Here is a 27,269-nt window from a genome sequence, read left to right on the forward strand (position 1 = left end):
TTTTGTGGTCCAGGGTCACATTTGAGAATGTTTAGATATTTGTACTTAAAAACATGCCAGAATGCTGAGTAAGAACATTATTTTTTTGCAGTTTAACGTCATCGGCTAAATGTTGATTTTGCGCCATTTATGTAGAATAAAGCATTCTCACAAGCCATGGAGCTGAATTTCGAGACTTTTTCCAAGTAGTTAGCAAATCACTCTGAATCAAAATGATCTGTTAAGAATCCTTATCCAGTAACCACAAACATCTGGAAAGGTCGGGAAAAAGTCACGGAATTAAGTTGTCCAAATGTGGGAAAATTACATATGGCATAGTGTTTCACACACAAGTGGTAAACAAAATATAGTTAAAAAGACAAATTCATTTTTTAATTGCACTGCACTGTAATTAATAAATTAATATTAAGTATGAATTGATTGCAGTTAAAAAGAATAATAAATAGTCAACAGAAAAAAGCATTCAGTATGCGATATTCCATTCTGAACGTAGTTGCATAGTAGCGCTCTTTCTTTCTATCTTTCTTTCTTTGTACTTTCTTGTAATGTTTGTTTTATCCCTTTCTCTCTAATAGAGTAATTGTGTATAAACGCATACATTGGGAAATGGATTTCTCTGGAAGTGCTCATCTGTGTCACAGATGAGAGGGTGCAGTAAGTGTATGACGCTGGTTGGAGCCATTAAAGCGATACACACACACACACACACACACACACCTCTTGAGAGCCCCAGTGGTTCTGTTTGGCAGTGCTGGGATGGTATCATTAGTCGGGCTCTCAGGGTACATAAGGGCCTGTGTTAATGTCAGAATGGGCCGCTGGGCATGATATCCCCATTCACTCTCTGGACTGTCCATTCAGCACTAAGCACTCGCTCTCTTTCTCTCTCATCCACCACAAAGTCTCTTATTGGATTAGGTTGTTGTGGTAAGGAAGGCATTGGGTGCGTATTTTACTTAGAAACAATTCCCCTTCGTTATAGGAAATTAACTCTTGTGGCTTGTGTGTTGTTCTTGCTGACACCCATTTTCCCTGTGTTTTTTTATTTATTTTATTTTTATGAAATGCCATTTGCATCACATGTGATGCATTTTAATGTGAAAAACAATAACAAAAAAAAACTATAAATTGGAATAACATGCATTGAAAAATCAACATAAAATCACTGCTCCTTAAAAAAAAAAAAAAGCCCAACAGTTCAGATTCATTTTCCATAACAATTCAAAATAGCAAAAAATCCTGGTTGCACCAGCTGTGCACAAGTTACAGCTCATCAGTCGTGACGTAAATGGGCACCAAGTTACAACCTACAGTATGCAATACAAAAAATAAAAAAAAAGATTGCACCAATAAACTTAGTTGACATGTAACTCTTCGTAAAAACTAAATATTTACAGAAGCCTCTGACCAGGAAGAATGGCTGGAATAAAACAGCTGACTGATTTGAATTACATCGATAAGCTCTGGTTTCGCCTGACAAAATGCGATTCTTGTGATATTTGCACTTCACATTCTAAGAGAGAGATTATATGAGTAAATAACTGGTAACGCTTTATTTCAATGGTCCACTTTAGACATTCTACTAACTATAAATAACTACATGTAAACTAGCAGTCATTAGAGTATTAGCAGACCGTCTGCTGAAATCTGCCTCTTTATTTTGATGCTCTTCAACTGATATTCTACTCTCTATAAGTAACTTTGCAAGTACATGTCGATTTATTCTACTATCCCGATCACCTAATAGTCTACTAATACTCTGAGAGTCAGTTGACATGTTGTTACAAAGTTACTTATAGTTAGTAGAGTGTCTACTAACCATCAAATGTGGACTATCGAAATAAAGTGTAACCAAATGACTTTGTTTGCGGCTCTTTAACACGAACCCAGTGTCATTTCTTATGTTTTTTATCAGTATTTTCAAATAATTTCAAATACATTTTCTGAAATGTTATTTACATATAAAAATACTTATTTCATCATTAATTATCGTATTTCATTGAAAGCATATTTTCTTACCATAAAACAAGTGCTACAAAATAAGTAAGAATCAACCTTAGCAGGTTAAACTGCTTTTCTACACAACTTCTGCTGACTTATTTAAAGGCTGCTACTGGATCATTGAGGGTAAACTTTATATTATGCGATTATACATTACTTTATGGAGACCTTATGACATACTAGCTAAGTTCTGCCTCGAGGACAAATGGTGCAAACAAATAAAGTACAGTGTTAGTTACAAACTTGGTTGTATTTAGTGTGGGCTTTACGTTGCAGTTGATGTAAGAACTTACGAAGTAAGGGTAAAAAGGGTACACTGTAAGGGTAAAAGAAGCAAAAAACACTAAATTCAAGTCTTGAGTTTCTTCTGGGAACGAACACGCCACAATATTCCTCATTTAAAGAATTAATATGCAGAATAAAGGGGCGGGGCCTGGTTGAGTTAGTTAGTAGTGTGTTGAAACTGGCAGTTATGTTAAGGGGCGGGACATTTCCCAAAAACTGACCAATCACAACACACTGCTCCAGCCGACCAATCAGAGCACAGTGTGCTTTTCAGAAGGAGGGGCTTCATAGAGACAGGAACTAAACAGGGGTGTGTTTCCCGAACAACGACATAACTCGCTGCCTAACTACCATAGAGTGATGCATCGTTGAAGAAATCAACTTGCTAGTCACGACTGTTTCCCGAAACTGTATTGTCGCAAAGTGGTCGTTCAACCACGTTGGTTTATGACGTCATGCACGTGGTGGAGTAATAGCTTCTTTTAATTAATCTGTTTGAGATCGAATTAACTCTAGATGTTTTGCTATAAATTACAGACATGGCATCTGAGAACTATTTCTCATTTTTCTCAGTTATTTTGCTTTATTTCCAGAGTCACTCATAGGCTCGTTCTTACACACTAGAGCACGTTCGCACATGCGCACTCTTCAAAAACTACGCTTTAAATCTCTTGACAAACTAAAAGACGTAAATTACATGTGTATGTATTCTAAATAAAAGACACAGGTTGTACTGAACGTCAGCTTGCTTATTTTGCTCAAGATGAGGATTTATTGAGTCCACATGTCATGCAAACTAGAAACTCTTCTTCTAACCACAGGTCGAGAGCTGTAGTTCCAACCACACAACTTTGCGATGCTGTTTGCGAATGTTCGTTGGAACGATGGTTTCGGGAAACACTGACTCGTTGAACTTTGCTGATAACGACAGAACTTGCGACCATAGTTGGCTAACTTTGCTTTTGGGAAACGCACCCAAGAGCGTTACTGGCAGACTGGGAAGAGAGGAGCCGCAACAATGGAGCATATGAGGGAAATAATCAACATTCAAGCATGAATGTTTTCTTGCCCAAAAACAAAATCAAGACTTTGTAAAAGAGCATCATAGGTCCCCTTTAAAAGCAGCTTACCTCATTTGCAGACAATGTGCATGCTGCACTTTTGGCATATTTGATATTTGAATTCCTTCGTATTGTGAAATGTGATTTGGGGGAAGTAGGTTAAAACAGGATTTCGTCTTTCAAATCCCCTCGTCTTAGTGTGTGTGTGTGATGGCAAGTCCCGAGTCATGGCATTTGCATGGAAATGTTTTGTTTTCTGTTTGCTTTCTTTTATTTATTTGCCTGTGCAAGCAAATCTTGTTGAAAAATATCCTTAAGTGGATGAAAAAAGTGATCATCTTTTGTTTTTAATTAGTATCAGTACATGATATTCTCTGATTGTCTTAGAGTGAGTACTCATGTTCAAACCGGGGCCAAAAATGTGACCCCTTGTGAACATAATTCAGCGTTACAAACCCCGTTTTTTCCCTCCTGTGAAAGCACATGCGGAGTACAGATGTGTGTACATTGTCAGAGTGATGGCTACAAGAGCGCCAGTCGCTGAGAACAAGCCTCACGTGGATCACGCCGCAGGTTTGCTTTTCCCATGAGAGCCGCACAGAAGCTGCAATCAAGGAAGTGTACTGTAACGCTCCGGCCCAAAACAACACAGGACCTCCATTAACCTCCATAAGGTCCGTCCCACCCGCGGTCTGTGGTCCTGCCGGCCTCGGGTCCTGGAAAGATGCCTGCATTCTAGCATCCGTCGGATTTGTTCGCTGCCATCGATATGGAAGTGCCAAACAGTTCTGCTCCGTCTGACTCTAAATACATAAACCTGAATGCAAGCTGTGCTAAAAACACACTGTAATGTCATGGCGATTGTTGGGGCAACCCCAAGCTGCGGTCGGGGATCTGGCTATACCCCGACCAAAAGAAAACACTGACGTCAAACTTGACGTGGCACCAAAATGAGATCCGATCATACGGAGTAAGATAGAAACACCAACACATCTAGTGGTTGTATGCTGGGGACTGTAGAAGAAGCCACAGCTGGCTCTCATCATTACCATCATATCTCTGCGCTTGCGTCATCAATCAGAAACTCCCTGCAAAATCATCTGGAACTGACTTTAAAGGGGTTTGACCTTTCCTTTAGTGTGTGATGAAGCTGTGTGTGCATGTCAACAAACTGCAAAGTTGTTACAAAGAACAAGGCCCTAATTGTTTTCTAATATTGTTTTTTGTCTGAAGTTTTACATAATACATAAGATAATCAGAAAATGGAAGAAAATAATCAGAATTAAAATATTTAAAAAGCTTGAATATTCTAAAATAAGTGTCACCACTTTTTTTTGTTGACATTTTAACTTCTTTAGATGTCATCGTATTTAATACATACTATAATGACAAAGAAGTGTGTGTGTGTGTGTGTGTGTGTGTGTGTGTGTGTGTGTGTGTGTGTGTGTGTGTGTGTGTGTGTGTGTGTGTGTGTGTGTGTGTGTGTGTGTGTGTGTTGTTATATATGTTGAAAACAGTTGTGCTTCTTAATGTTTTGGTTGAAACATAATGCATTTTGCAGTTTTTGTAAGTCAAAAAACGATTCAAAAGAACAGCATTTATTTTAAACATTTACTTATTGTTACGTTTGATCAAGTTAATGCATCATAAATCTGATTAAATCTGGCACTGTATATTATATTCCCCATATCATCCATTCCTAATGTGTATACTCTTACGACAGTAAATTAAAAGTATCTAACTGTGGATTAGATGTGAAAAACTGGTGTTTTTTTCCCCATATTTCTTCATGAAGAATTATAAATCATTCATATCTCCCCGCAAGACTGCAGTTTATATCGCTTAGATGCATCACATGCATGTTAAATAATCAATATCATTCCATGAAATGCAGTTGCTGTGTCTAGGTAGCAACTTCCCCCAGTGATCCCGAGCTTTGTGTGTTTTCTACACGCAACCCTCCTCACGTCAGTCACAGGGCAGAACGCATCTGCTAACACACGGCGCGTACACGAGCTCGGATGCTGACGACGTGATTCAGTCTGACGTTAATGGAAGCGAGAGCCATGTGTGTAACTTAACAGCAGTGTGCCGTTAATGCGGGGAGAAACGCTCCACTTAGCAAACTGGCTGAGAAAGAGAGAGAGAGAGAGCAGGAATACAGGAGGAACGCGTCCAGAAGGCCACAGGAACAGCCGGCCAACAAACACGCTATCCTGGCTTCGGCTCATCACTCCGACCTGACATGGGATAGATTCACTCAAAAATTAACATTCTGTTATCATTTACTCACCCTCAATGTGACTGTCTTTGTTCTGGCTGCTGAACTAGAAAAGCTGTGTGATGAAAGTGAGTGTGGAACTCAGACTGACAATCTTATAAAAGTAGTATATACTGTATTCAAAGTCTTAAAGTCAGCATGAAACAGATGCTGCAATAGTCTTTTCTTATCTATTGTGCCGTATATCCGAGTGAAACCGCTTCTCAAACAAGAACAAATGTGGGCGGGGCTTGATTTGTCTGTGGGGAATTGATTGGATGGTTGTGGTTTGCTATTGGCTGATGTCATGTGAGTGACAGGTTGAGCCCCGCCCTCGTCATCAGAGAAGAGAAGAGATGAGCTGCAAGAAGAGGAAGGGAAGTTATTTTGATTTAAAAAAAACCACGAGGCACATGAATAAATAAATAAAAAACGATGTGCACAGATAAATAATTTATGATAAATATTCCATAAAGTAGGAATTGTCCATTTTGATTTCATTGGCCTGTTCACACCAAGAACCAATAACAACGTAATGATAACTACTGTATATTAGCATCACTAACGGACAATAATGTTTGTTTATTATAAGCACACGCTGCAGTTATGACGTCTGTCGCTTTAAATGCACCGAGCTCTTTAAAGCAGGATTCTGATTGGCTCTCAATGTTTTTATTATTCATCAGCTAGTTGGTTTGCACTCAAATGATTTATTTTTTTTTTGTGAATAATAACTTACATTTCCATCTGTTTGTCACACAAAGCTATCGTTTAGTTTGCAATATAGCGCACAAGTCAAACAAGTTTTACTATGGTCATTTGAGAGGTCAACAACCTGCATCACAATTCTTTGGGTTTCTAATGGAAAAGACAAAAAGAACAAAAGTCTGCAGCTGCGGAACATCAAGAGGGCGAGTAAATGATGACAACTTTTATTTTTGGCCGAGATTTAAAACTAAATTACTGAGTCGCAGCGCTGCGATAAATCAGGAACAGCCTGCTTCTAATCTCGCTCAAAAGGTCTTGAGATCTAAAAGCTTGAGAAAGTGATTGAAAGATCCACCCTGTCCCAGTTTCCCCAATTATCTCCTGTCTCATGGCAGATATGAGCCAGAAAAGTGGTGCGTCTTCGTTAGGCACTTAACGCCTCCGTTTGTTTGAGGTCTTTGGTGTGCGCTGGCACGCTCCTCTGTTTGGTGTTAGGACAGAGAGCGGTCAGCCTCAGGCGCACACCAGCCATTCCTGCTCGTGTGGAATTGTGCTCCGGGAAAACGACGATTATGAGGGGGAAAAAATGAACAGAATTTAGACTGAGGTTTAGGAAAAAATAACAAAGACGTTAAGTCTGGGGATGGAGGATATAGGCCTTTCTTCCTCTTTTTTAATTTAGCCAAAGCCTTTTTATTATAATTCGTGGTGTTTTGTTCAGCTTTATCGTGTTTACATGATGCATAGATAATCAGGATGGTCATAATCATAATTATTTTTTATTATTTTTATTATAGAAAGTGCATACAAGTAAAAAATGTAGCAACTAATCAGGGTAAATATCCATTTGTGTTCAATGATCATCTCCCGCTGAACAATAATTAGGAACGTTATTCTTTCGCCATATGAACTCTTCCCTATTGTGCGTCCCCTGAAGAATTTGGTTGGGGGGGAAAAAAAATGCTGGACATCAGCTATTTTGTATAATCATATCAGTGAAAGTGTTCCCGCTGTACATGCATTATTAAAAACTTTTAATATAAAAAGTTATCTGGATTTAAGGAGACAGAGTGATGCTTACCCCTGCAAAACGCAGCATTTTGGGTGCTTGCTGTGCAGTTGTTCACATGTTCTGAGTGATTTTTTAGTGTGTTGCCAGGGTGAGGATAGATGGTTGCTAGGTGGTTTCTGAAGTAGTTTCCCCATGCAGTCGTCCCATCTGTGTTCATGCTGAGTCAGGCGCCTGAGAGGATGTTGTGCTTGTAGACGAGTTCCTCCCTCAGCATCAGTTCACACCTCAGTGTGCCTCCACTCATCACCCGTCACTCTCGTCGCCATGGTTACAGCAAACTGCCAAAAGTCTATACACACACACACACACACACACACACACAAAGATGCGCTCCTGTACTTTCAAGGTCCCCTTACACCCTGAATGATGCTGACTCAAGCAATACTCTTATTTTATTTCCCCCTTTACCTTCTTATCTGGGATTAGGATGTCAGCTCTAAGGTTACGGTTGAAGGAATAGGTCATTTCAGAATGTCATACTATGTTTGAAAGACAGTATCTTGTCTTGATCTTTGATTGATTGATTTTTTAAGTGTATGTTTCGTCTATTTATGTTCAGCACCAAAGGGGTTAATAAAGCTCTAAACTAACATTTTATTATTATCATTATTATTATTGATGCAATGAAAGATAATTGGAACAGTAATAATTTAAATATATTTAAATATTTTTTATATTAAATGTATTATTATTATTATTAAGATTATTAAGATATTGAAAGATAATTACAACCGTAATTTTTTCATATTAAATGTATTATTATTATTGTTGTTGTTGTTGTTGTTATTATTATTATTATTATTATTATTATTATTAGATATATTCAAATGTATAATTAAATGTATTATTATTATTATTATTGGGAATGAAAGATGATGATAATAACCATAATAGTTTAAATATATTAAACAATATATTTCATATTAACTGTATTTTTATTATTATTATTATTATTATTATTATTATTATTACATATAGTATAATGGGTCATTAAATTATTATATTATTATTATTGAGATAATGAAAGATAATTATAAAAGTAATATATTAAAATATTTTTAGATTAAATGTATTATTATTATTATTATTATTACATATGTTAAAATGTATCATTTAATGTATTATTATCATTAATATTAATGTTATTTATGATGATGAAAGATAATTATAACATTAATAGTTTAAATATATTAAAATATATTTTTGGCATTTGCCAAAGTGTGTTGTATAGAACCAGAGCTTTGTGCTCCCACAATGCAATGCTGTCGACTTCACCCTCCATTTCCAGTGCGACGAAGATCAGCTGCTAGTTTTAACATCCCTTCCTCATTATTTGACATCATGCAAATAGTAGTTTGCTAAAAAGCAAGTGGAAGGTGAAGTCAAATAGTATTGTGCTAAATATCTTTATAGCACAAGGCATAAAGATTCACTTCTTTCTTATAAACACCAAACCCCAGTCAAGTGTTCTTAGTATAGCCTAAGTGTTGGGCCATAAGCAGCAGTTGTATAAACATTTCCGAAACATCATTGACGTGAAAGTCTTCCTGGACAGATGAAAGAGGGATATTTTCTCGTAATCAGCATCACCGACACCTGCAAATGGACCTTGGTCTGTGGATAGTATGGATGGTGTCTGTTCAGTCATGCATGGCACCATTGAACACCACGCTTTCTCTGACTCATTACACATCAGGTTCAGTAAGATGCTCCCAGTTTCTGGAAAACTCTTATCCAGGTTTCAGAGAACTGCGACAGACGAAAGCCTGTGTCCCGAGTGCTCAGCGGTTCTAGGAAAAGAGAGTTTGTTGTGTCATATATGCTTTTTAAAAGTCGCTGTACTTGCTGTCATTTGTGTTGTCTGGAGCATTGTCATCTTTTTAAAGTAAATTATTGATTTTCTCAGAAGAATTCATCCTGGTATCTTTAAGATTTATTACTGGTTAACCTTGTGGAATACTAAATCTTTTTAAAATGCCTTAGCTGGGAGATTTTATAATGCTAAACTCAACTAAAACCAAACAATAGAGCTGATTAATTGTTAAAAGATCTTGATCTCAATTCAAACACCAATGCGATCTTACGTTTGATAAGGACGATCACAGCGAACATTCAGATCTGCGTCGGCGGAGAGAACACTTGTCATGTATAGGTTTGAAACAGTCGTCTTTTCAACCACATAGTATCATTATATCTGTGTTACAATCATTCAAATGATCACAGAGATACGTGATAAACGTTTATAGTTCAGATATAAACGATGTATACGGTAGCAATCAAAACGGAGTAAATCACCATTTGAAAGTAACTTGATGCTTTAAATAAAAAATAAAAAAATTACACTGTTACACCAGTAGGTGGCGACAAGTGACTTAAAAATGTATTTGTCATTGAATCATTCATTCAGGAGATTCGTTCAAAAACGCTGATTCATCCAGTTATGAAACAAGTGAATTCTTTGAGTGAGTCATTGAATCATTCACTCAAACTTTCTTTAAATAATTCAAATTAACAGCAAATTACAGCAATGAACATTTTGTCAGAACCTCTAGTAAATAGGCTTGGGTATCGAGTATCGCGTATCGATTGGAACCGGGACTAGCTTTGCGATTTTCCCGGAATCGTTCAAAAGTTAAAATTTCGATTCCTAGTTTCGATTCACAGTCCGCCGACCGGAAGAAGAAACCGCTGTCTAAGTGACCAATTTGATCATTTCTAGCCCTATTCTGAACTGAAGTAACTACCTAATCGATTTCAAACTGCCAAATGTTAACTCGCTGAACACTGACAGCTGTAGCCTACTTCCCCACATTAGTTAAACATTTGTAAACTGTAACGTACACACGGCATGGTAAATGCGTGTATCACTAGCACAGGTGTAAGCGTATATGGATTGTTATGCTAAACTGCGAACCGATACATTTTATGAGACACTGTGTGAGTTGCCTTATTGAGTTGAATTTATTCAGAGCAAACAACCCTGACGTTAAACCTTAAAAACTTACTTATATGATGTTTTCTTATTCTTCGGTATCTTGCAAGTTGCAACCATATTCTCTCGTCCTCTGCTCGTTCATTTGAAAACTGCGCAATGCCGGCGAAAATAAAATAAAATAAAAATAAATCATGAAAACACATTTACACATGAGTGTAAACAACCTTATTTAGCCTATTTTACCTGATAGCCCATTTTAGCTGTGAAAATAGAAATTGATGGAGAAGGTCAGACCATTTCCTTCAGAAAGACCGTTGGTTAGCTAGCTCATTTAAAATATCCTAAAATGTTTTGTTTAAAATGGATTTGATATTTATATTGTAGTTGAAAACAGCCCTGTGAGAAATTCATAGTAAAGTTCATCAAAAGTAAAAAGTAAAAAGATCAAATTAAAATTGATCTAAACTTTTTTGACCCTGCCTCTTAAAAGAATCGGAATCGAGAATCGTTAGGAACCGGAATCAAAACAAGGAATCGGAATCGGAATCGTTCAAATTCAAACGATACCCAACCCTACTAGTAAATGACGTTATTTTGTTTAGTTGTCTGTGCAGAATTTTAAACAAAAAATAAATAAATAATAATTCTCAATTTCTCCAGAATTTCTCTGACAGTACAAAACCTACACTAAAAAAATAAAATCTAAATTGCTAGTAAATTTTACACATAATTAACAAGAAACGGCAAGTGACACATTGAATGTGAAATTTTGATGGCAAAACATACTTCAACAATCTGTTTTATGTATAACTTACAACAGTGTAGGAAGTCAGTTGTGGCTCAACCAACCAAATGTGGCATGTACTGAATATTCAGAGAGTTTCAGAGATATTGTTCTCAGCCATACCAACTGGATCATATTACAGATGGAGAGCAGAAGGTTTGTGTGAGTGTGTGTTTTCTCAGGTTTCTGTTAGGCTCTATTACTCTGATTTGGGACACCAGACACGTTCTCATTAGTATTATGAATGTAATCAGTAGTGTGGCTGTGAGGTTAATGCAGTCCCTCTACAGACTCGGCCATTAGAGTCGCTAACCCAATCACAGCCCGTCCAGAACCCCTCGCTACCCTCGCTGATGTCACCCGTGCTCAAACCAGTGGAAAAAACAGCACATCACCTTATTGGAAAGGCTCAGAATGGCCTCAAAGACAGATGAGACATCACCATTTCCCCCTTGATCACAGTAGCGACGCTTGCGAGTTTAATTTGTGCATCGTTTATGGGCTATTTTGGTGCCATCTCTCAGTCCCACGAGAGAGATCCGTAACGACAATGAGCGATGCTGAATTTATTTTGGATTGAGGCTTGTGTAATCTTACATGCTGTTGTTTTAAAAAAGCTTCTAATTATGATTCACTGATACTGTAAACAGTTAAATCAAGGTAAATCGAGGTAAACGTTGTGAAAAATGCAGACTTGGCTGCCCTGAAACAACTTTTCCGAGCAGAACGATCCATTCAAATGTGCTTGGCTGTGGGTTGGCATTTTGGGGAGGTGTAGTCTGTGTCTTGTCTGGTTCTTATTAGACTAATGCGCAATTTGTAATAAAAAGTGCAAATTTCCCATATGGAGTAAAATCAGTGTTGACCAGGGGCCCAGATTTGTATGCTTCGGGGTGGCTTCAGACTTTACAGTGCAAATGTGGCCCAGTTTTCTGTTTTCATTTTAGAGGGAATGTTTCAGCTTGCTTTTACACTAACTAACTCTGAACATGCGTTTCTCAATCTCTCCAGACTGCTTTATAGCAAGAGCTTCTTTCTGTGGGACCGTGGAAGCTTGTTTGCGCCACTGAATAACAAATAAAAAAAAAGTTAATTGCGACTTTTATCTCATAATTTTGACTTTTTTCTTGCAATTCTATAAACTCGCAATTGTGAGAGAAAAAAAGTCAGAATTGCGAGAAAAAGTCAGACTTGCGAGAAAAAATAAGTCAGAATTGCGAGATGTAAACTCACAATTGTGATGATAAAAGTCAGAATTGCAAGAAAAAAAGTCAGAAAAGTTGAGATAAAAAGTCGCAATTATATTTTTGGGTTTTATTCCGTGGCGGAAACAAGCTTCCATATTCCATATTAGTTATTTTATTACAATTCAATAAATTCCTCTTCCTGACATTTTAATTCAAATTCAAATCAAAACTTAGCCCCGCCCACAACATTTGAGGTCGGGAAGTTCGGTCTGGACTTGATCCGTCATGGAGCAACTATGCTCGAACCAGAGCTGTTTGGACCATTCAGATTGTCAGGGCGGGCTTTATACGATGATGGACAGATGATCGACAGTCACGTAATCATCCACGTCACCAAAGAGCGCTTGGGTTGAATTCGTTTATAACAAAGATGGCTGCCGCTGGAGAATTGAGATGTGTAGATTCCGCCATCGCGTCTGTTATAGAAGATATCGACAGCGCATTCATTTTAAAAGAGGAACAGCAAACCGCGATCAAGGCATTTGTCGATCGGAAAGATGAATGAAGAACATATACGTCACTTACTCCGTTGCTCTGATTGGTTGTAGGTCTATCCAATTGAGTGCAGAGGCATTTTCCTTCCTGGTTCGGTTGAAACGCGCCCCATAATCACAGCCCAATGGAGCAGTTTCAGACTCATATTCTGACTAAAATCTGAGTATGACGACGTCAGGCAAAAATGTTGTGTGTCGTTTTGGACTTTTATGTTCAGTTTCCTGTCTCTGTTTTGTAGTTCATTTGCCTCCCCTCATTAGTTCCCTGATTGTTTCCCACGTGTGTCTCTTTGCCAGTTACTCCTTGTGTATTTAAACCTCAGTGTTTCCTGTGTTCATTGTCAGGTCTTGTCCAGTTTTGGCTGTTTTGATGAAATGCTCAGTTTTTGTCCCTTAATTTCCTGGTGTTTTCGAGTTTGCTTGTACTTTTGTCTTTGGATCCAGCGCTTCCTCGTATATCTGAGTTCACCCAACGTTACTGTGTTGTGTCCAATCTATTTTAAATTCTCAATTTTTTCCTTTCTAAACTTTGTCCAAGCCTGGCACATACTGTACATACAGGCAGTTATGCATTTAACGTCATGGATAATCAGAGGTGGCCAGATCCCTCACTAATGAGCCTAGAGACGTCTGTATTCTCTCCAGCTGGCCGTGTTGTTTGTTTTTCCTGTAGTAATGAAACAATCTTCTAATGTTCTTTCCTATGATCCTCCTCACCTGTCCCTTTGAATCGGCACTGGTCTGCGGGGGCCGTCGTGACGCAAGAGGTAAATCAAATCAATAAGCAATTGGGGAGCAAGTGCTGTGCAGATCGACAGGCCTCCCGACCGGCAGATTTGGGCCTAATTAGCATTGATGAGCTTCACTGATGGGATTTACACCATTGATGAGCTGCGTGAGTCATCGCTCACCCGTCTGACATGGGCAGCGGGTCTAACCCGCTTAGAGTAGGGGGTTCGTCCGGGACGAGGGGGATTCCTCGGAGGCCAGGGCAGGCAGGTGTGGAGATTTGCGCAGAGATGAGAGACACGAACGCAGCGGGAAGAGTTAAGCACATTTCCAAGGAAGGGAAAACATATCTGAGAGGGATTAAAGGTGGATTTATAGTGCTTTGCGACAGTTAGCACATGCATACTACCCTGGGTTTTCGCAGCGTTGCCATAGAAGAATAATTTTTGGTTCCTCAAAGAACCTTTCAGTGAACAGTTCTCAAAAGAACCATTTTTTTCTTAGTGTGAAGAACATTTTAATAATCTAAATAACATTTTTCCACTATAAAGAACCTTTTGTGGAATGGATGCCAATAAAGAGTATTTAATGAAATTATGTTCAACCAACAACTACATTGAGCATAAACACACATTTTTAAGTTGACTACTCAAAACTAATTGTTCTAAGTAATTTCAACATGGAATATATATGGTTGAATCTCAAATTAACAGCTAGCATAGCACATGTGAAATGTAAGCTATTTAGCATTGACTGAACAAGTAAGATATTATAGGTCTTTCCCTTTACTAAAAAACATAATATAACACTTAATTTCAACATTGATTCTCCTTATCCAGTCCCTATGCAAAGCATGCTGGAAACTAGAAATCCACGACTTCATTTTCAAGTCAATTTCATTGTTACTACAACTTAGGTTTGCAACTAAAAAGGATAATTAAATGAATAAATTAGAATTTGTAACTTGCAACCATGCATTTATTTATGTAAGTATGAATGAATTTGTTTAGAGTGTAAGACATGCCGTGGACAGTTGCATTGGATGCATATGAAGTATGAAAGACGGCTTTCTTTCGCTGTGTTTGTCATGCACTAATGCATTTTCCTGGTGCTCTTGAGGGTTCTGCCTTCAGTGCCCCAGCAGAGCCCACTGTAATCTTATCTCATTTTGACGTAAGTGCCTCTATATCACACTTGACATTTAGAGCTGCAGTGACTCCATCCGCGTTTCATGCGCGAGATGCACGAAGGGAAAAAGCAGCGTGCGGGCTCCACGTGCAGACGGCTGGCAGTGAGCTCAGCTGGGCTTTGTGAGGCGCTGCCAGTGCCTGTCTCTCCCCCCGGAACATGGGAGAATTCCCTCAGTGCCACTTACTCAGGCCGGACCCCCGCTGACACTGCCAAGACAAATATTTACCCTGCAGTCAAATGAATAGGTACACATGCATGTGCGAGACCAGATAATGCACTGGAGGAGAAACACACACTCTCTCTCTCTCTCTCTCTCTCTCTCTCTCTTCCAGAAAAGTGCAGGGAACTTCTTTAGGTATAGGCACTCCAGCAAGTTTACCGCAGTGCCGTCTCATTTGTCTTGCAGGGGATGGTCTACTCTCGCTAAAAACAAAACCAACTATTGGCTAAGGGTGTGTTCACACTTGGCATGTTTGGTTGGATTCAAACAATCCCTGGTGCAATTGCTCTGTTAGTGCGGTTCATTTGAATAAGTGTGAACGCTGCCATCTGAACTCTGGAACACAGCAAGACGCTGAAAAGATGAGTCTCGGTCCGCTTCCTAACAAACTCTGCGGTTCGAATGAAATATGAGCGCAACATGGACCAAACATGTAAACGAACCAAAAACAAAGTCATAAGATGCAACCCTAAAAAGGACAGAATGCCCAAGCAAACCTGTTTTTACTCGTCATAGTCACGATGTTGCTCATCAAAGTTCAGTACAGGCATCAGAACCGCGTCTCCTCACGGCAGATCTTCGCTTGTGTGTGTGACGGAGGGATTCGCTTATTTAGCCCAAAACACAGCATTGTTTTAAATGTTCGGTAAGTTCCGTCGCAAAATATACATAATAAAAGCCGACCAATCAGGCTGTGAACATATCCCTATGCCTTTAGGTTTCGTATCTTTAGGTTCGGTGTTAAAATGCCAATGTGAACGCTAAGCAAACCAGGACTAAATGATTTTTGTTTTGTTTTTTGGGGGGTTCATTGGTCCAAACCGACTGAGCCAAGCGAACCAAACTACAAGGGTGAACACACTCTAAATCCCATAATTACTTTCTCCCGGCGTGTGTTCGAGCATCAGACTTTTTCATGTCGTCATTAAAGCTCTTTGAGACCCAAACAACCAACCCTTTATAGAACAATACTGACCAATGTTTAAATCTATTAATATAACAATACTGATACGATGTACGATATGGTATATGGTGAAAACAATCTGAAATTCAGTGCATTATAATATCTCCAGATCTTAACTCCGGTTGTCTGATGACAGTCAGAATGATAGTTGACAGATGTGAACGTAATAACTTGTTGCGACAAACACAACAGATATATTCACCTCAGAGAAGAAAGTACAGGGATTGTATTTCATGTCATGTTTTTATTAATCTTAAGTTCTCACAACTGTTTTGTGAGTGTGTTGGAGTGAACTGCGGCGCTAATAGGATCTCATGAACGCGCAGTCAAGCACAGAAGACCAACGGCCAAGGTCAGGTTTTTCGTTAATTACATAAAAATACATTTGTTTTTCACCAAACCCTATTATATACCCCCAGAACACTTGGAATATAATGCATGTGTTACATGGGATCATTAGAAAGAAGGGCATACGGCTTAAGAACAACACCAGGATGAGTAAATGATGACTTAATTTTCAACTTACTGACACAATTGACATCATAGACATAACAGTAAAGCTGCTTTGAAACGGTGTGTGTTGTGAAAAGCGCTATACAAATAAACATGGCGCGGGTATGTTTGTTGCGAAGCAGTCGAGGCCTGTTGACAGTGTAAACGCCACTGTAAATGCAATACGCCTCGCGAAGGCACACGGGGGATCGACAGATGTTTCGACGAGCCTCATTGTGCATCTCTCGTTACGCTAATGAGGCCAAGACCTTCTGCGGCTCTCTCGTTCGCAGGCTGTTCTTCCCAAGCCTTTGTGTGACTGGCAGTCTCCTCTCCGGTGCTTTTATTCCATACAAGGCCCTGCCAGAGGCAACGTGAACACAGCATGAGATCTCAGGCCTACGTCACTCTCACTCACTCCCCGAGAGCGACCTGGAGAGCAGCGCTGGGAGAGGAGGCTTTTAATTGGCCAGAAGCACTTCGACTGAACACAATGTTCTCGACGGGCCTGTCGTACGAACAAAGAACAGATTCGTCACTTGCTTCTCGCTGCCCTGTTTTAACCTGTGCCCGTTGGCAGACCGTGAAGGTTGCATGTGAACTTGTCTCAGACGTTTTAACAGAGCAGGGGTTGTTTAGATTAAGGAGACAGAGACGGTGAGAATCAAGGCGCCGACTGTCACCTCTTGAAGCGCGGACGGCCCGTTTGTCACTGACGTCGGATGCCATATTTATGTGCTGTAACTCACAGCGGTGAGCGTATACAGTGCTGGGTGGTCCAGCTTGAGTTTGTTGGAGCTGACACCATCTTGAAGAGGAATCTTTATGACTGTGTGTGTGTGTGTGTGTGTGTGTGTGTGTGTGTGTGTGTGTGTGTGTGTGTGTGTGTGTGTGTGTGTGTGTGTGTGTGTGTGTGTGTGTGTGTGTGTGTGTGTGTGTGTGTGTGTGAGCGAACGGCCCTGAACGTGCGTCAATATATGGGGCTGGTTTTGCCGTTTGCTTGTTCTCACCTGCACAACTTTGACAGCACGCTTTCTCCACAGCATGCCTGTTTGGACGCACACAATTAAAAGAAATGAATTAATGCTTTAAATGTTATGATTTGGAAATGTGGGCTCTGCTGTAGAACTCAAATCTTATTCAGTTGCATAATTTTAATATTAAATTGTAAGTTGAATTATGAATGAATTGCAATTGAAAGAAATGGAAGAACTAAAAAAGATGGCAAATTTTGAGGTTTAAATGCCTTAAAAGATTCACAGATTTCTGTTTTCCTTTAAAATGTGTATTTAGGCAAGGCAAGTTTACTTATATGGCACATTTATTGCATAATTGAATATCAAAATGCTTTACATAAAAGGGGTTTAAAAGATATTCCATAAATAATCATAACATATGCTTAAGAAATAAAATAACTAATAAAAAGTTTTTAAAAATTAACTAATTAAAAACTTTGATTTATATTTCATCAGTATTTAATATGAAATATTTGATTATTTGATCAACTGTTCAATATTTTAATATAATTGTAATATGAATAATATTTTTAAAAATGTAAATTTTATTTGGTCATCTTTTGAGGACCTGGGTGTCAGCTGTGTTGACTTCCTCTTCCTCATTCCTTCTTCATCTTCCTGTTGACGGTCTTTAACTCATCATTGCATCTAGGGATTCTTTTACCATCTTATATCTGTCCCAGTGTCAAAGTGAGAATTCGTCTGACACATGAACGAAATGAAGAATAGCAATTTACAGTCCCTGTTCTCCTCTATTGCCTCGCTAACCAGCACTAATAATAATGTTGACACACACATTCCTTCTTTCTTTCTCACACACAGATCCTCCACAGGGTGTTGATGTCAGTCACAATTGAGCATGCAAAAGGTTCATCACACCTCATCCCTGTCTTGAATCTGCAATGCACTTCATTCATTACAAACTTGACATTTCCAGAACGTGGGCCATATCGGCTTGACAGCGAACAGCAGCCGAACGACCGCCACAATCCCATCATCCCTAATACAGTCAATTACACCTCAGAGAGCGAAACCCCTTCATCTGGTCATTGCAAGTGTCCTCTAATAGCCTTTACTTGACAGCTCTCACAGGCCGAGAACATATTAGTTGCGGCGAGTAAACTTAATCACGCTCTGTCAGTGTTGTACCAGCGCACAGCGTAGTTTGAAACGAATGGCTCTTTGTTCTGAAAATGCCCAAACGGACTGCCTCGTGTGTCTTTTCCGAGGTTTTATGGCTCAGTGCATGCGGTCCCGTTAGCTCAGGCCGTTCCATTGCTCATGCTGTGTAACATGTAATGATATGGTGTTAACGCTGTTGTGGCTCCGCTCAGTTTCGAGCAGCTAAGAAACAGAAAATGGAGTCCTGGGGAGCAATTTGTTCCTCTGGCCGCTTTGACTGGAGCACAGAGGGTTACAGTGTGGAGCCGTTCGCTGGGTTTAAACAGCGGCCCTTGTGGCACTGAAGGATACGTTTCAGCAGTCAGACTGTTGGCGTCATTAAAAGCTTCACACCGCAGGCCAAACGCGCCAGGGGTTTTTTGTGCGGAGCTGCACGCAAACTGTAAACGGACTGGAATGCGTCGACTTTCGCAATGTAGGTTAGATGCGCGAACAGAGCGCTGAAAGATGTTGTGCTGAAGTGCAAAAAAAAGTGAAATGGGTTTTCCTCTTTGCGAAGCTGTTGGCTAATTCCTGATGCATATTGACACAAACAGTAAATCTGGCCTTCCTGTGGAGTGACGCAAGTGTGACCGAGAGATTTGGCCAGAGCTGTGCCTGAGCTCAGTCAAACAGCAGATTCAGTCGGTGATTTACTGGCGGTGAACATGTTTTAGCAACACCCTCACTTTGATTAGCATGTGCAGTTAATGATGTGAGAGGTTCAGCGTGAATGTGGACGTTTTATTCTGTCGGGAATTTTGTAACTTTTTTAAAAGGTGTTGATATTTCTTGAAAATCAATTAACAAGAATTGTTCTTTCTATCTATCGTTCTATCTATCTATCTATGAATCTATTGTTCTATCTATCTATCTATGAATCTATCTATCTATCTATCGTTCTATCTATCTATCTATCTATGAATCTATTGTTTTTTTTCTCCATTAAGGCACCTGATGGAGTTTTAGGACACCATTAGGTCACTTGATGGAGTTTTTCGGTTCCTTGCCACTGTTGCCTTTGGCTTGCTCAGTTGGGGATATTTTGGGGATATTTAATTTAATTTTATCAATCAATAAATTCCTCTTGAAACAAACTTTGTTGTATTATTTAAATTTAATACTGTGAAGCTGCTTTGATGCAATCTGTATTGTGAAAAGCGCTATACAAATAAACTTGACTTGACTTGACTTGACTATTGTTCTATCTATCTATCTATCTATCTATCTATCTGTCTGTCCATCTATCTATCTATGAATCTATTGTTCTATCTATCTATCTATGAATCTATCATTCTATCTATCTATCTATCTGTCCGTCTATCTATCTGTCCGTCTATCTCTCCGTCTATCTATCTGTCCGTCTATCGTTCTATCTATCTATCTATCTATCTATCTATCTATCTATCTATCTATCTATCTATCTATCTATCTATCTATCTGTCCATCTATCCATCTATCTATCTATTTATGAATCTATCGATCTGTCTATCTATCTATCTATCTATCTGTCCGTCTATCTATCTATCGTTCTATCTATCGTTCTATCTATCTATCTATCTATCTGTCCGTCTATCTATCTATCTATCTATCTATCCGTCTATCTATCTATCTATCTGTCCGTCTATCTATCTATCTATCTATCTATCTATCCGTCTATCTGTCCGTCTATCTATCGTTCTATCGTTCTTTGTTTCACTCTATGACATTGATGTATTGTGCAATATGTCGAGTCTGTGCTCCTAAAGCTCATTGCTCCAGTATTTTAATGGTGATGTGAAGGTTTGTCTGGCCAGTGCTTCTGTCTCTCTGTTCCTGGAAACCTAAAACTCCTTCTCCAGGGTCCTTTGTTCCTTCACCCAACACCCCTCCACCAAACCTCTGGGACTGGATCTGAGTCAGGTCAGAGGTCGAGGTCTCAGGGGAGGCCAAGCATTTCCTGTCCAGCTCTCTTGTTTTTGTCTTTAGACCAGGATATATTAGTGTGGACAGAACCCGTGGTGCACGGCGCAGCAGAACGGGCCTGACAGGGATCACCTTTCACAAGCGCACAGGGATGTCCACCGCCAGTCAGGCCCAGTGACCCAGAACAGACGCTGAAAAGTCATTATCGCACCGTATGACCGCATCCATATCACTCAGATGGGCTTTTGTCAGTCCCTGTCATCTTTTAACAAATATTTATGCTGTTTCTCAACAGAGCAGATCAAACCAAACAATGTGACGGTTGTGACAAGTGACGAATGCCGTTGTGTTTGCTCAATGTCATAATAACAGGAATTAACATCTTAAAGATTGCTTTAAGATTCATCATTACCTATCAATTGAGTTTAAATGCAACGCCTCTTCGCTTTATTAAATTTGATTTCACGTTCATTAAAGTCGTCATAAAATCAAAAATGGCCTGATTTACTTTCCTAATGCACGTCCCTTACATATTTTCTAATTGAATATCAGGCTTTATTCTCTATAATATGTCCGAATATGATAGTAAAACAGTGATGCGCAACTATTTCAGTCTTTCTACTTCAAATTTTTCTGTTTAATTCAATGCACTGCTGGAAAAAAATGTCTTAGTATTTTTTTTTTACTTGTTTTTCAGTTCAAATATCGAAATATTCTTATTAACCTGAGCAGCAAAATTACTTCAGGTAGCAAGTATTGTGTACTAAAACATTTTGAGAATTAAGTGAGTTTATATTTAAAAGAAGAAAAAAAAAATGCCAATGGGGTCAGAAAAATAAACCCAATTCAAACGGAAAACAAGTTTTATTTTTCTGACCACATTGGCAGATATTTGTTATTGTTTTAAGCATTCTTAATTTTGCTGAATTGTTTCCGTAAACAAGACTTTGCATGTCAATTTGCTTCTCAAGTACATGTATCTTAAGAATGTTTAGATATTTTACTGAAAATCAAGACACAAATACTTTTTTGCAGCCTGTAATTTCTGACCGAAATTTGTTTGAACGTTAATCTTTTCAGTGCATTATGATTTTAGATATATTCAGATGTGAGAACGGTCTTATATCTATACCGCATGTCACTTTCCTTTCTCTAGTGTTTTCCTTTTAAAGTGTTTTGGCAGCTCAGCAGTGTTTTTCTCTCATGTCCCACAGTAACTCCTCTCACAGAATCACTGCTCTGGTGCCTTTAGGATTCCACTCACTGCGCCACCTGCAGGCCGTCAGAAGAAGAGCAGTCAATAAAGTCAATTAAATAGGCAGAACAAGCGAAAGTGGGGGGGTGGGAGGGTGAACAAACACTCTTGACTAAACATTCAGCCTTATTAAAAAGTGTGCGTAATTTGCACTTAATCTAGCCCGATATGACATGCAAGCGAGAAGTGTGAGTTTGGAATTATTGGAGGCTATTATTCAGTTTTGATTATTCACTTCACAATCTCTGCACACAGACAGACATTTGCAGATGCTCAAATAAAGAGGATATTTATAGCTTTTACCCCCCGTATTATCTTTCTCTTTAACAACTGAAAGCAGTGCATGAGAAATGGCGCAGTTACAGTGTATGTATTCTAATGAAGCGATAGAGAACACAAGTGTGTGTGGAGTAACTGTGAGTGTGTGCAGGACGCTGGATATGAATGAATCATTGTGAAATGAGCGAGCCGTAGTGGAGCACTGGGCTGCGTTCAGTCCTGTGTGATTTCCAGCTCACCCACAGTCTCTACATTATTAAAAGCGCATTAGTGGCGTAATGGCTGAGAGATGCGTCTCAAGTCCTGCTCTAGGCTGCTCAAGCTGAGGGAGGTCACGGGGAAAAACAGGCAGAATTCCAGAATGGAATACTAGAGTAATGCTCACTGCATATACTGCATACTATACTGCGTACTATACTGCACACTGCATGCTGGGGTATAGAAGAAACAGATTCTAATATGCAATTTGTTCAAATAGTAGTAGCATGCTACATTGTTGTCACATCAACTTTTATTTTTTATTTTTTTTTAAAGAAGTTTAGTCTATTTTATATTTTAGGAGAGAAAGCAAGAAGTAAAATAAAATAAAACAATAAAAATCTACTTTTGACCAAATTCTAGGGAAACATCACATGTATTACAGGGTCAGCAATCCCAGAATGCAATGCAATGAGCTCAATGAAAATAAAAATGTAATTTCAAAACTTTTTCAAGGTAATAATTCTGGTATAATAATGTAGAAATTTGAAGCTAAGGGAAAAAAGGAAAGAAAGCAAGAAGGAAAGAAAAAGAAAAGAAAAGGAAAATTAAAAAAAGACTAGTTTATACAACTTAGGTTTATTTTACTTTTTTAGGGTTAAAGGTTTAATTTTATGTAATTATAAACCTATGTAAATGATTTTATATTTTTAATATTTTATTGATTTAATTTAATATTGATATGATATATTTCATAAGTTTTATATGCGTTTATGTAAAATGTTTTATTTTGGGTTATTTTAAATCTATTTATTTTTATTCAAAATGTATTTAAATGTATAGTATTTTTATTAAAATTTTATATAATAATAGTATTAAATATAATATTATAATAATGATAATAATAATAATAATACGTTTTATATATCGTTTTTATTTTGGATTATTTTAGGTCTATTTATGGTTATTCTTAAACCATTTAGAATAAAAAAGTCAATAAAATATACTTTAGAGTCCCATAGTTTTTATTTTATTTATTTTATTTTATTTTATTTAGTTTCTACTATAAATTATTACTATCATTATATAATTAATAATAATTATTATTATTATTATTAGTAGTAGTAGTAGTAGTAAATATTAAATAAATACATTATTAATATAGTGTTTTTTTTTTTTTTTTGTCTATTTATGTTGTTGTTTTTAACCAAAAGTAGAATAAAAATGAAGTCCCATAAAAGGGAAGCAGGCGATACAAATGCAGTGCTGTACTTCACATACTACTTCACATTTTGGCAATTTTTAGTCGTTGATGCGGTATTCCATTCATAAAGAAAATTCTCACACACACACACACACACACACACACACTGTGCACAGTATGCATACTGCAGGAAAGAGTAGTAGAGGGTTGTTCCGAACATCACTAGCGAGATGCTCGAGAGAGAGAGAGAGAGAGAGAGAGCTGGAAGAGCGAGCGTTTGCTGCTAGCGGGACTGCCGGCTGCAGCTCGTTCATGCAATATTAAAGCGCTGCTGCATCATGCGCCTTATTATGAGGATTGCCTCATCTGTCACTTAGTCCTCTGAGAGCTGCGCCATTCTGTCACGACTAGTTCTCCTCCATTCAACCCTTTCGCTTAGAAAATGGAGAGCTCGGTTATTAATGGCAGATTATTGTCTGTCCTCGCTACAATGACGTCTGAATAAAGAGAAATCTCATTAACACGGCCCGTTAGTGTCGGTCCCTGGAGAAATCCTCTCTAGCGAGCGCCGCTTTTGTATCGGGGGAAGATAAATATTTGTGAAGATGCTGTTAAATCCAATTTTAGGTGCTGTTTTGTGTTTGCGAATATCTTTCTCTTGCTTTTAAATGGAGGGCAAGTACAGTAATAGTTCAATTATGTGTAAATAAAGGCTGATCTGAGTGAGTGACGGCGCTGGCTGCGGTCAGATGGAAAAGCCTTTGAAATACCTTGGAAAATCTCTCCTTTGCCCGTTCTCCTGTGTTTTATGAATAGTTTAATGATTTTAACAGCGGTAGATGAGGGTGGATCTACGTCAGGCTCTGTTATTAATATAGCAGCTAAAATGCCACACTGCCGTTTCTGTGAAATAAACCCCCGACCAGAAAGCCTGGCAGGTTTTGTCTGTGCAATGTTGACTTTTCAAAGAAGTGTTTCTCTCTGGAAGTCGGCTGAAAACGTGTGAAAGATTCCTGCTAAAGATGCTAAAGACAGATACGCCTGTCCAGAAGCTCAATCTCTACTAGACTTGTGTATTCTCCTTCACTGATGCTGATGCACTCATGTCCTATTATTTTCTGATACACTCTCAGAAAAAAAGGTACAAAAGCTGTCACTGGGACGGTACGCTTCAAAAAGGTTCTAAAATGTTCCATTTAGGTACTAATATGTACACTTTTGGTACTAATATGTACACTTTCAGAACTAATATGTACACTTTTGGTACCAATATGTACCTTTGAGGGACTAATATGCACTCTTTAGGTACAAAAGTGTACCTTTTGAAAAAGTGCCACCACAGTGACAGCTTTTGTACCTTTTTTTCTGAGAGTGTATAATATTGGTCATAACTGAAGGAAAACGGTTCATCATAAGTCTGGATCTGTATAATGTTTGTTGTTGTGATATAACTGCTGCTCAAACACTTTTTAAGCTACACTGCACACGGACTGGGAGGTTCATTTTAGACAATCAGTTTGTTCAAATGGTTTATTTAATAAACACTTAAAAAAAAAAAAAAACGGACACACTCAGTTTAAAGAAAAGGTTCTATATAGAATGTTAAAGGGTTCCGTCAGACGCTTCTGTCACTCAGATTTTTAATAATTGTTCATGTCTCATGGTTTCAATAAACAGCCTTGTAGTTTTAATGCCAGAACTTGCTAAAAGGAGCAGTTTGTTTGTGAATCATCTTTATTATTTATGTATGAATTGAAACCAAGGACTGTGCTCTTAAGAGCCTGTGAAAGGACTTCTTTACTAGCAAATGATCACAGTAATGAATGAATGCATGATGGCTATGTCATGAATGACATCCGTTGGTTTCCTAAAACCTCGGTTGAGGACACGGCTTGACCCTCGGCCAAAGAGCCTTTACGTAACATTATGTAACCCGCAGCGGCCCGGCCGAGATTCCTCTGATTGACACTGAGTTAACGACAGAACCATTTACAGCCTGTCATAATATCATGCTGTTATGTGAAAGACAGAAAGAAAACTTGCAAAAAGTACAGTGAATGATTGTCATATTCACGTATCATGGTATTTATTTCATATGCACAAAGAAGAGAGTTTTATTTTAAAGGTGTCTAATTTTGTTTCGTTGGTCTCCTACAACAGGTTTACATGCATCCAAGGTCAAAAAACACTTTAATTTCCTCATAATATGCATTGCAGCATCACCTCCTTTCTCACAGCGTCTGAAACGGTTTAATAAAGGATTCAGTCTCTCTAAACCCCGCCTTTCCGAGAGCTTCCTCTGCTCTGATTGGTCAGATGGCCCAGTCTGTTGTGATTGGTCTACTCTGCTCTGATTGGTCAGATGGCCCAGTCTGTTGTGATTGGTCTACTCTGCTCTGATTGGTCAGATGGCCCAGTCTGTTGTGATTGGTCTACTCTGGTCTGATTGGTCAGATGACCCAGTCTGTTGTGATTGGTCTACTCTGGTCTGATTGGTCAGATGACCCAGTCTGTTGTGATTGGTCTACTCTGCTCTGATTGGTCAGATGGCCCAGTCTGTTGTGATTGGTCTACTCTGCTCTGATTGGTCAGATGGCCCAGTCTGTTGTGATGGGTCTACTCTGCTCTGATTGGTCAAGGATTGATTTAGGGTCAAAGTCGACGTTATTCATGGGCAGCCAATGAAAACAGACTGGCATTATGCAAATTTGTTACAAACCGTAGGTTCGAGCGGGAAGTAAGACTGGAATTACTGACGACTCGTTTCAGCATTACTGGCAAATCGGTTCTTTCTTTTAGGAGACAATTGCTCCATTTATCTGTGCATCTCTATCTTTTACATTCACAAACAGCTACTGTATATTTCACACTACATGTAAGAATATCAACATATTATTCCTTCTCTGACAGATTATATCAAATGTGAACTATTTTTGAGTTTTCCATGACCGTTTCGCCCAACTTTGGAAAGTCTATTTGTAGTTATTAGGACGTCCTCCAGCTGTGAACACTCCTGTAGTTCTGCTATGCCGTGGTGTTTACATGCAGTGCCAGGTCACATCGTGTACCAGGGAGCTGACGGGATCGAGGGTGGCCGGAGCAAGTACCCTGATTTACAGCCTGTCTCGCTGTATACAATAAACCCAGCCAGAATGCCATTTGTTTGGCTTCCTCTCCCTTCAAACCAAAGGAAAATATTCATCCAAATAGCTACATTTTATTTATAAGAGTCTAGTTTCCCAGGCCTGAGTCCTGAGGCTATTTCGGCGGGGGTTGAGAGGGCGTCCCGCGCTCCTCTGCTTTTCGTCCTCTGGTGTTTCTCGAAAAGGGTGCTATTCAATTGTGGGCAACACTTCTTTTTTTTTCTTTTTTTTTCGCGACTCTTGAGTCAACGAGGCCTGTTTTTTGCCGCCTGCGGAAACCTCCTACTGTCTGTTAATTAGAGTGTGTAAAGTTTACAGCCTTTGAGGAGCTGTTAAGAGGCGAAGAGCGCAGAGTAAAGGCAGCCTGACTGTGAAATTGAATTATGAGCGTGTGTCACTGAACAAAATGGAAAGTGTGCGAGAGGGAGAGGGAGGGGGGGGAGAGAGAGAGAGAGAGAGAGAGAGAGAGAGAGAGGCAGAGAGAGAGAGGCATCCCTGGAGGCGCTGATCTCTCTCTCTCATTCTCTCTCTCTCTCTTTCTCTCTCTCTGTGCTGTATTTTTAGTGAGCGAGGGAGAGTGTGTAGCCTCACTAGATGCTGAATAGTGAATGGTGAATGGAATATGTGCTGCATCGTTCTGTGTGTGTGACTCAAAACATCCTGTG

At 38.9% G+C, this 27,269-nt stretch overlaps 1 protein-coding gene and 1 long non-coding RNA gene across 5 annotated transcripts in view; one reads left to right on the top strand and one right to left on the bottom strand.

Annotated features, from left to right (window-relative positions):
* The window catches only part of LOC309496758, a 226,906-nt gene that overhangs the window by 134,942 nt on the left and 64,695 nt on the right, over window positions 1-27,269 (bottom strand). The gene's annotated exons all lie outside the window — the stretch shown is intronic.
* pde3a (phosphodiesterase 3A, cGMP-inhibited) overlaps window positions 1-27,269 on the top strand; it is a 94,449-nt gene that overhangs the window by 18,235 nt on the left and 48,945 nt on the right. The window lies entirely within an intron of this gene.

The sequence above is a fragment of the Leuciscus leuciscus genome, assembly GCF_965113295.1.
Source record: "Leuciscus leuciscus genome assembly, chromosome: 4".
NCBI classification, from domain to species: Eukaryota; Metazoa; Chordata; class Actinopteri; order Cypriniformes; family Leuciscidae; genus Leuciscus; species Leuciscus leuciscus.